Genomic DNA, 11,428 nt, shown 5'->3' with positions numbered 1-11,428 from the left:
AGGATGTTAATTGACCCCATTTTTAGAGACGGCCATAGCAATATGAGAGCCTTTAGAAAACTTATATCTTTTTTTTAAAATATACATATAAATAGATGAAAAGGACTGAATGACATGATCATATTCATATTTTATAACAAAGCTATTTTCATCAAATCATTTATGAATCTATTTTTTATAATAAAGCATAATTTTTATAACATATATGCTGATTCATAATTTAAAGAAAAGCATGATATTTTCATAAGCAAATTTTATGCACAGAAGACATGATCATTTAAAAGATAATAAAAAATGCAAGACCTACTTATAAGTTCAACTAGTAAGGAGTATAATATTACTTACCTTTTTTATCTTAGATCATCGGATTTCGTTAGGTAACTCCACTAGTCCTATTTAAAATATTAATAGCAAAATTAATGGCTTTAATAAAATAGTACGAGAAGACTTAACCGAGCGTAAGGTGGTTATTTCTAGTAAATCAGGCATGAACAATTCGATTAATAAATCATAAGGCATGGACTCGATCAGGGCTAAGGTTAATCAATCATGGTTCATCAATGAAAGTTTCATGGATGTTCAACAAGATCAGGGTGATTAGTCAAGTAGGTGACCCGGGCACCAGAACGGATTGAGCTCATTTACAGAGTCAACTCGGATTCATAGATCAGGTCGATAGGATCTGATACTAGATTCCTTAGATCTTCTAGAGAAAGAAAGTAGAGGGAGCAGAGAGAAAGTAGAGAGAGAGTAGAGAGAAGAGAGAGAATAAAAGAAAGAAAGAGAGGGATTGTTCTCTCTCTCCTCTTCTTCTTCTTCTTTTCTTTCTTCCTTGGTAAAATAGAGGAGGAAGGAAGACAGGCTGATTACTGCCATGTCGTGGTCCGGCAAGGTTGCAGCAGACGGTGGTGGCGAGCAATCGGAGGCAGCGGCTGAAAAAGGAAGAGAAAAATATGAAAAAATAGGGATAGAATAGAGGCGTTCTTGGCTTGGATTTCATGTCCTAGCCTGCTCATCAGCAGCTGGAGCTCCGATGGAGGCTAGGGGCCAGCGCAAGGAAGAGACCAAATCTCTCGGCGACGAACGCCAATGGTGATGGTGGTTGGAAAGAGGAAGAAAAACTTGGCCAAAACAAGAAAAAAAATGGGGTCTTCTTTTGTCAGTCGATTTTCGGCCGATTTTTCGGGCGACGACCATGATTCCTAGTCGTGGGAAGAAGAGAAAGAAAAAGGGAGGAAGGATAGGGCGTTACCTCTACTCCGGCGGCGGCCGACAGCCCCAATTTTCAGCGTGTATAATAATGGGCAGCCGTAAACTTAATGGAAAAAGAAAGAAGGAGAGGAAAAGAAAGAATAAAGCTTGAGGTGGAGGGCTAAGGGAGTGGGGACGTGGTTATATAAAGGAGGCAAGCCTCCCTGCTTCTCAGTGGTCAACTCCTACCAGGAGTCGGATGGAGAAGAAGACTCCCAGTTGGAGTCTTCCTATCTGTTTTACCTCTTTTTTTTATATGAGCTAGGGTCGGGCTGAGCTCGGGTCAGGCCGATCAGGTGGATCGGGCCTTGACCAGGCCATCACAAATTATGTTCATATTGGTTTTATTTTTTTGTTTAAATTATTTATATTTACTCTTTTAAAATAAATTAGCAACTAGGAAATATGATGCACATTCGAGAGAAGACAAAAGAGAGTGTACACAAGTAATTTTGTAAGTAAGAAGGATATAAATAATTTTTATTTTTAATTGCGAAAAATGTTTTGGGATTAACAAGCTATAGGTTGCGAATTGAGAAAAAGAGAGAAAGCTACCTCCGATTGGTTCAGGTTGCTAAAAGTTGTTGTCTTTGTTTTATTGGAGAATCTCAGTAATCCAAGATTAGGGATAGGACTTGTTTGCTATAAGAATTTAGATTAGCACATCCCACCTTATTACCCCTCCAAGGTAGAGTTCTTAAAGGTAAGATATGCTCTCTACACTAATTGTATGTTAGTGTTGAAGGCAAGGTAAAAGGCACAAAAGAAAAGAAAAAAAGAGAGAAAAGATAAAGAGTAGAGGAGAAAGGTTGAAGATGTAGAGAGAAGTCAACTTTCTCTCCTTATTCCCTTGGTATAGAGCCTCCACTTAGAGAGGCCCCCAACAAAGCGATTAGAAAGGTCTTCCTTCTTGCTTTTGTTGCTAGCACTTGGCTAGGATGATGAAATAGAGCTAGGGTCTATGGCTTCTTGAAGGTAGAGGGAAGTCATGAAACAAAGTAAAGGCTAGGGTTTTGATAGAGTCTTCCCTATTGCTTGATAATTTCTTTATATTTTCCCTCCCCATTTTGGCTAGTATTAAAGGCTGCTTATAGCAAAAGAATGAAGAGATAGAAGACAAGGATTGATTACTCCAAAGGGTTCCCTAAATCCAATCTTGATCAAAATGGGCTATGGCAATTGGCTAGGGATGAGGAAAATGATTGATGAGATAGTTTAGACTAGATGCTGAAGATTAAGGAAGGTTGTATTTCTTCTCTTGCATTATTTTGGATAGCCAAGATTGAAGGAGAAGGTTGGGTGGTTAGAATTAGGTTTTTTAGAGGATTTCTAGGATTTAAGCCTAGAAGTGAATATGAGTTGTCATATTATGGAAATTAGTTGTTGGCTAGGAGGGAAGAGGAAAGGATCATTGAGATGGATGACTAAGATCTTTGGAAGGTATGTTTCTTCAAAATTTGTTTCTTTAAATGGTCAAGATTAGAAGATCGTAATGAGGGGTTGGGATTTACAAAGAGTCTTAGATCCAAGGACCAATAGAGATACCATATGGGCAAAGAAGGTTGACTAGGGCTTTGTGAAGACTCGTGCGGACGTGTATTTAGTCTTACATCGGTTATTCATCGGAGAGATCTTGAATACTCATATACAAAACTAAATAATTCAAAAAATACCTTCTAAGTAGCTTTTTTGAGTAAGATCCTGCGTTGTTACAAAGGATATCGGAGTGGATCCGGCCTATGGTTTATGTGGATTAAGGGGACACTACAGTATGAGTTCATTGAGACTGACCACGGGCTAATTGTGATGCTTGTGATTAGAATTGAATGGATTTGAATTCTTAGTATGATGAGGACATCAAGGCTTAAACAGAGGAATATGTGAGAATTTGTGCAGGTGTGTATTTAGTCTCACATCGGTTATTTGTTGGAGAGATCTTGGGCACTTATACAAGACTAAAAAATCCCAAATACCTTCCAGCCAGCCTTTTTGAGTGAGGTCCTAGGTTGTTACAGGCATGTTTGATTCAATCTATCAGGAAGTTTGGTTATTTGGATGTTACTTCTGAGGTAGGTGCCACTCCCAACCCACTTTCTGACTTTTTGTCTATGTTCCCACTTTCACGACATTAGACTCGACTAAGAGCTTGTTTAGATGATTGAGCTAAAAATCCTATATATTTATGAGTTGGGTCAGAACAACTAGTAAAATCATAGGATTACAGACTGAGTTGGGTCTATATTCACAGATACTCAGAAATAGCTTTAGAGTGCACAAGCCCTCGAATCCCATAATATTTTCAGCTCAATCATCGCCCTAAGGCTGAAGCCATTGAAGCTAGATGTGCCTTTGACTCCTCACTTCGTTGTTCTCAAGTAATTCAGACCACCAACTCTTGACCCTTCCTCCCTTAAACCCTTGTCTCAACCCTGATCGCCTCCCTCTCTGCATCTCATAGTTGCCCAAAAATGATATATCTGGCAATTATTGTGCCTCGCTACTCCCATCGGCAATCTCTTTATCTCTATTGATGCTTCGCTACTCCTCGACAGTGATCTCGGTCCTGATCGATCAAATTGCTTGTTATATAGGTTTAACTATGGGACCTTATTATCGAGTCAGCGGCATGTATGGTGGACACAAATTGGATGGCCGCCAAGTTGGCAACCTTAGTAACAACCAAATTATATCTGAGCTGATGATGATTAGAGTAGCTTCGGGAATTTGCCCTCTAGAGGAATTTACGAATGTGGTTATTTTTCCACGGCTTTCAGCAACACAAGCCCTGAAACTTTGAGCCAATGATCATCTATGATCATACGAATGTACTCTTTCATACTTGGCTTGCTGCCTTGTTCTCATAATATTATGTTATTTTGCAATTATTATAGGTTTTGTTTCAGCACTTCATTTTTATGAGTTTGCTAGTGGGATTAATTGTTACATGTGGAATTAATGCTGATAGTATGTCTTAACAGGTCGTGGATCATCCTGTTTTATATCAGTTGGTAAGGTTTTGCATGCTATATTTTGAAGAGATTTGATTGTTGGTAGATGATTGTACATCAGCTTGTTTGTACGTTGATTGAGGCTAAAAAGTCGACTGGTGGTTCTTATTTTGTTAATTTCTATGTGCTGGTTGCAAATCAAATTATTTGGACGTTGGTTGATGCATGCTGAGAATCTGATTGATATATGATTGTAAATCAATTATTATCTAGTAGCAAGTTGCAGGTTGTTAGTTGCTGTCACTTGTTCTTTCTTCCTGCTTGTTATTCGTTCCATACTTTTTCACAAATTTATGATACACATGCAGATTGCTATATGGATTATGGAAATGGTGGATAGGCTGTGGACAAACTCAAACTTTTCTCGTCCATGGTGGATTTTTTTTTTTTATCTTGCCTTGCTGGTCACTATTTGGTTTTTCATAATTGTTCACAAATTCTTTGCAATTCAAGATCATTGTTGTTTACTATGATAGTTGTATCATATGCTTTGATATCGTTAGCAGGTTGCTTGTAACATTGCTTTCATGAATTTTTTTTTGTATGTGATAGATTACATGATTTGGATATGGTCTTTCAAGGCTTCCTCACAGGTTTGTCGGTCATTAATCCTACGTGGTTGCAACTTGAAGGGCCAAGTATGTGGCAACCGTTTCAACCACCGTATATCGGTAAATGGATCAAGTTGTTGGAGAGGGAGATAGAGATGAAGCGGAAATAAATGCATGCTTTGTTTGGAAAATAGAAACGTAGGATATACATGAGAAAAAAAATTGAAAAAGGATGCACCTAGACTCCAAAATCATAAGGAATACAGACACTATATGAAAGAGGAAACAATATCCTTCGAAATTAAGGAATGTCATGCCTAATGATATAATAGCAGCCATTCTCCTTTTCTTTTTTAAGAAAATAGCAGCGATCAATATCAGTCCATTGCTTTGAACACGTGTGTTGTATGCATTGAAAAATAAAATCTAGGACAGAAAAAGAGAAGTTTCCAAATTCTGCGAGTCCCTATAACTCTAAGTCTTCCTACCCATCAGCGCAAAAACCTCGGGCTGTTTACATTTTTTTGTCTCCGCCGACATATACAACGGATATGGTGCTGCCGTGCAAAGATTCGGAAAATCCAAGAGAGATTATCCGACCGAACCCCTTCTCCAACCCCTACCACTCGCCCTCTCCCGCTCGGACCACTAATCTCCGGCCATCCGATCACACCACGTGCCGACCCGATGATGAGAAAGAAGAAAACGAGGAGCAAGAAGATGGAAGGAAGCCAGCCGATCCCCGGACGATGACTTTCACGGGGAGGATCCTGCGGCCAAGAGCTCAAGGGGCTGAGGAGGACAAAGACGATAAGAAAAGGATGAGAGCAAAGCTTCATGTCAAACTGTCCAAGGAAGAGATCGAGGACGACCTCATCGCCATGACCGGCTCCAAACCTCCCCGCCGGCCCAAACGGAAGCATAAGATGTCCGTCCAGAATCGTCTCAATGTGAGGTTCTTATGATTCTGTTTGCTTTGTCTCTGCGAGGTAGCGAACTGATCACTTGGACGCTGTTAATATTTTTGCAGTCAATCTTTCCTGGCTTCGGCTTGCCAGAAACCATTTCTGCTGATCGGTACAAGGTTTCCGAACCACGTTGATAAAGATTTGGGTAAATTTGTATTGCAGTGGCGTTTGTGTTGCAGGAAGATTCCTCAAGATTAATTTCTATTTGACAGGTATCTGGCGTGAGGAATATATCGAGACTATTGGAACTTGATCTTCTATCTTTATTTTGATTTAGTATTGAGGACATATGTTGAGTTTGTTTTATTTTGTTCATCTGGATCATACATATATTTCTGTCGAAAAATTTTAACTATATGTGTTCGATGTCAGGGATAAATATTTAAATGAATATTCTATGCAGTGATGCTTTCTTAAGCATGCGTTGATTTCTACGGTTTGATATGTTGGTTTATAATGATATATGATGTAGAGTAGTGATCCTAGTTGATGAAGAGAAGGTATGTTGTTCTTGAAGCCTTGAAAGAATTCTGATGGTGGAAAAACAATTCATGGTACTAAAGTTCATCAAGATGTTGATTACATATAGTATATGGAGGAAGTATTGCATACTAAGTTATATATTAATAAATTCAAGTGCTTCAAAGTGATATGGGAGGAAGCTTTATTTCTTTTGTCTAAGTGATCAGATTTTTTTTTTTTTTGAAGTGATCAGAAGGCTGGATGACGAAAATTCAGCAGATGATCTAATTGTCTTCTTAAGAGTTTTCCCCCTTCATAATATTTCAAGCATACATTAACATTTTTGCCTTACATAAAATAAACTAAGTTAGAAAACTGAAATTCTAAAGAATTTCTTTGTGACACTGATATGACTAAAGGTCTGAGTTAGGTATTGTATGAATTATATATACTGACTGCATATACCATATCGGACAAGAATCTTTATAAAAGTGTAACAGTTAGATCCGCCATTCAACTGTCACTACAAGAAACTTGGACATTAGCAACGCTTTTTTTGGCTATTAGCGACGCTTTTAAACGTCGGTAGAAACCATCCCAACGCTTTACAAAGCGTCGGTAAAGCGTCGCCTATGCTACAGTGGAAAAAACATTTTCTGACGCTTTGAAAAGCGTCGCTAATTACAATTTAGCGACGCTTTTATGTAATTAGCGACGCTTTTAAGCGTCGCTCTTTCCCGACGCTTTAAAGTGTCGCTAATTGCTGATGGAACACAAAGAGAAATATAAACAACCTCCCCGATCGGTACCTTCATTCCATCCATGCAGAGTGGTTGGGTTTGGCTATATAAACAGTTCTTTTTTTTTTCAGATCCGCCGATGTGGGACTAAAATAAGGTGGTTTTTTGGCTTCCGACGACGCTTTTAACGTCGTTACATATTATTTAACAACGCTAAAAAGCGTCGTTAAAAGCGTCGTCAATTACATATTAACTTTGACGACACTTTTAAGCGTCGTCATTAGCCGACGCTTTTAAAAAGCGTCGACAAATGTTGACGGGGGAAAAATTTTTGCCGACGCTTGGAATAAGCGTCGGCAAATAAGAGTCGGAAATTTACTTTTTTGGCGTAGTGTGTATGCACTTGGGTAGCCAAGAAGTTCTATTTTAAAGAGAAGGCTTGTTATGGTTTACCTCAAATTAGGCATTATTTTTCTAGCTTTGCTTCTTTGTCAGTTGCAATTATTCTAAAAATTCTACATTACTATATTATGAATCAAATTCTAATAACTGCATCGAAACTAAAAACATACCATGATCGATATCAGTCCATTTGAACTCACAATATGACTGAATATAAGTTGTGTTATAAATGGGAGTGGTCGAGGGTAGAGCTGTGAACGAGAGTGGAAGTATCTTTGGAAGAATGGTTGCTTTATTCGGAGCACTTCTCTCCAAATATATGAGGCTAGCTACTTTGCCAATATTTATAGCCATCTTCAAAAGCTCATCTAAACATCTCGAGAGGAATCATAAAAATCTTCCTTTCCATTAGTTTCAATAATATGCACTATTGTTATTTTTAATAATCATAAAATCTCATTTAGAGGGAGGGTCCTTGAACAATGATAAGATGGCTCAATTCTGATTTGGATATTATGTATTCAAAATATAGAAGGAGCCTCTCCGCACGTCGAGTAAGGCTGCATTCTTTTAACCCTCTCCAGACCTGTAGTGGCAAGAGTCCCATGCACAGGAATACCCTTTTTATATAATATTTTTCCAAAACATCATTCTAGAATGCTATATGTAGGCTTCCTTAATTTATTGGATTATTAGCAAGATATTTTGTTGATTTTCTTTTTTTGCTTTGTCTTCGTAAGTGCAATATTTCTTAACACTATCTTGTAATGCACCTTTCTAAAACTCCAGGCATGCTCTGAAATATTTTTTTCCTTTTTTTGTTGCCTTGTCTTCATACGTCATAATTTATTAACATTCTTGCTAAAACAATTGTTTGAAACTCCAAGCGTGCTATGAAGTAATATGAGTCTTACTCTTGGTAGCATCTATTTTTAAATACCTCCAGCTTATTTTTCATTCTTGTAGTATTTGAGCTTGATTTTTCCACTTTTTTGTTATTTCTCTTATTAAGTGATTCTTTATTACAAAATGTTTTGTCCTATTGTAAAATACTAGATTTTTTTATATCACTATTGCTAACTTTGACTTGTTGTTCCAGTAGGAAGAGGATTTCAATTCTTTTTTTTAGTTGCTTCTACATTTCTTCTATTATCATTCAAAGCTATATTGCTTGAGATGAGGTGCCCAATGCTCTTATTACATATTCTCCTTCGACTGCTGAGAATGTAAATATCTTTTGCTTCTTTAATCCCCACAAAAGGATACTGAAATCCAATGTAAATTGTTTACTTGCAGTTTTCTTCATATCACCCAAAAATTCAACCAAATTCGATCAATGTGCCTAATCATCCTTCTTTTTCATATGCTTTAACCTTCTAGCTATATATACTACTTCTCAAGTAAAACGATGCTTTACATTAATATTTTTTCTTCAATGCAATCTGACAGTCTTTTCGCTGAACTAAACAACTCAGCTCATCACAAACCTTTTAAGTTTTTAGATTGTATACTCCATATAACCATGAAGGTGCACTATCTTTTCTTCTAGTTTATGTTTCTTTGGTGTTGGAATATATGCATTACATCTGCAACCAAGGACTTCAATTTATTTGACATAGGGATTATGCTCCACTCCCAGATTTAATGGAGGGTTATTTCGCTTTGCATTAGCTTTGTTTGACACTGTTTTAGCAGATGTACTGCTCTGTCAGATCATCTTTGGTAGTCCTGCTTTTAGCACAATCTTGCCATTTCCAATAATTTCATACTTTTCTTTCTAAAATTGACATTGTGTAAAAGTATCGATCATTCTTTTCCTCTCACTTCTGAACACTAATATTGTCAGGGCCGCTTTATTTCTCTACTAGGATTTTGATTTTTTTATGCACACTAAAAGCTTCCAATCTTTCGATCATTTTCATACTTTTCTTTCTAAAATTCAAATTTGTGCAGAAGTATCAAGTTCTTTTCCTCTCACTTTTCAATACTAATGTAGTGGCCACTCTGTTTCTCTACTAGCTTTTTGATTTTTTTTTACACGCTAAAAGCCTCTAATCCTTATAAGCAAAATATATGTAAGCCATTCTTGTATATATAGTCATCCATATATACTATCTCTAACAATGCCTTCACTCTCCATGATTTTCTTGCACTAAATGATTATATTTTTCATATAGGGAACCTTTAAGTGCACTTTCATATTCCTTAGTCTAAGGTACATTGCCCATCATGCTTGGTAGTAAAATTTCAAGACAATGAAAGTTGAAGTGCTCAGATGTCTGATGTCCTAACAATGAGTTAAAACTTCTGACTTCATAGATATTGCTCTTGTTTATCACAATTGAATGAAAATATTCCTATTAGTCTAAATCTTTGCTTCAGAGCCATTTGATAAGTCTAATTCTGGTCATATATGATGCAAAATTCTCCTTGAAAGCAGATCCATTTTTCATTATGTAGCCAAAACTCAATAGATTCTGCTTCAAGCCTAAAACTAAAAAAACACCATTGTTGCTCCCTTCCTTTCTTGATGGCAATGTCATTGATCCTTTTATTTATTCACTATTAATGGGCCATCAAGTGAATTAATTGATATATTCATTTTGTAAAATATCGTATGATTGATATAGCAGCTAGATATGTACCATTTATCATTGATATACTTTTTAATTAGTGCAACTTGACAAGTGTAGAACAACTATCACTATCATCATCATCATCATTTTTATTTCAAGAATAGTAGAACAAATGATTATTCTGAAATGGAAAGCATTTTTTACATGACTAAATCTTCTATAATTTTGGCATTGTGCCTTTCCACAATGCCAACTCTGCTTCTCTAGATGACTCGTCTTCTTGCATAAGCACTTGGTTGGAAATCTCTCTTTTTTTTGGCCTTTCCTCTTATCTACATTCCAATATTCATCTCCACGTTGTTTCAATTATGCATCCTTTATCTCTTGAATTTTGGGATTGTATCTTGAGCTCAGATCGAAAGACGCTTTCTATGGAGAATTCATTACGTCTAATCAATCTTTGTTCATGCGCTTATAGAGAGTAAAACAAGTTGATTACTAACAGAGTTGTTTTTTTGTTGAAAACTAGCAGAGTTGTTTTCCCCTTTGGCTCCTAAAGGCTACAAATTTGAATCAAATTTTTAACGAGATTAATTGATATTTTCCTGCAGTTCTATGATTACTGATATTTTCTACATGAACCCTTATTTAATTCACTGTCTTAATTGTTCTAGAAAAATAATCTACAGCATTCTTGAATTTTTGAGATTTTCAAATATTGTTAATTCACTAGTCCATTCCTTGGCCTTTCCGCTGGAACTCCTCCTCTAAGGCATTATTCTTTCTTTGCACTTGTAGCTCCAATAATTCGTGAAAATATAGTCCACAATAAAGAGAGACCCTTTCGTCCTTGTGTTTATTTTATTTTTATATCTTATGTGTTTTGGAAAGTAAATGGATTCATGAATGAACTATGTTTCATTGTTCAAACATGTTGATGCATGTTTTATTATTAGCTTGCTGTTATCTTACAAAAATGTCGTGCTATTAGGTTACTATTGCTTGTCCCCGAGGCTAGCATTGTAATAAAATAGGGACTGTTCTAGATGCGGCTTAACTAGAAACAAGGAATGATAACGTCAAAAGACTCCAAATCCCTTGTTTCTTTCCCCCTCATGAGGGAGAAGGATAAGCAAGAATCCTGGTTCGTCGCAAGTTACTGATGCATGGAGACCTGGTCAAGAGATTCCTAAACGTACTCCAAGTATTAGATGTCATGCCTTTAGTCCTTGGGAGCCCATATTTCCAGGAAGACTCCCTGTAAAATCTCATGAACGAGTCGTACGTACGACTGATTTTTGGTGCCATGACTCTCCGTTCATACTCTCTCTCTCTCTCTCTCTCTCTTCGAATAGATTACAGAAAAACTCATCCAAGTATCAATCCCTAGCCCTTTAGATTTCTACAAACAAGGCATCAAGTTTCAATAGATTCAACAAGGTCATTAACTCACCCCACCAAAGACACCCA

The sequence above is a fragment of the Phoenix dactylifera genome, chromosome 1 (genome assembly GCF_051530095.1).
Source record: "Phoenix dactylifera cultivar Ajwa chromosome 1, Ajwa_hap1_PhDact_Kaust_v1.1, whole genome shotgun sequence".
Lineage (NCBI taxonomy): Eukaryota > Viridiplantae > Streptophyta > Magnoliopsida > Arecales > Arecaceae > Phoenix > Phoenix dactylifera.
This window is presented reverse-complemented; position numbering follows the sequence as displayed.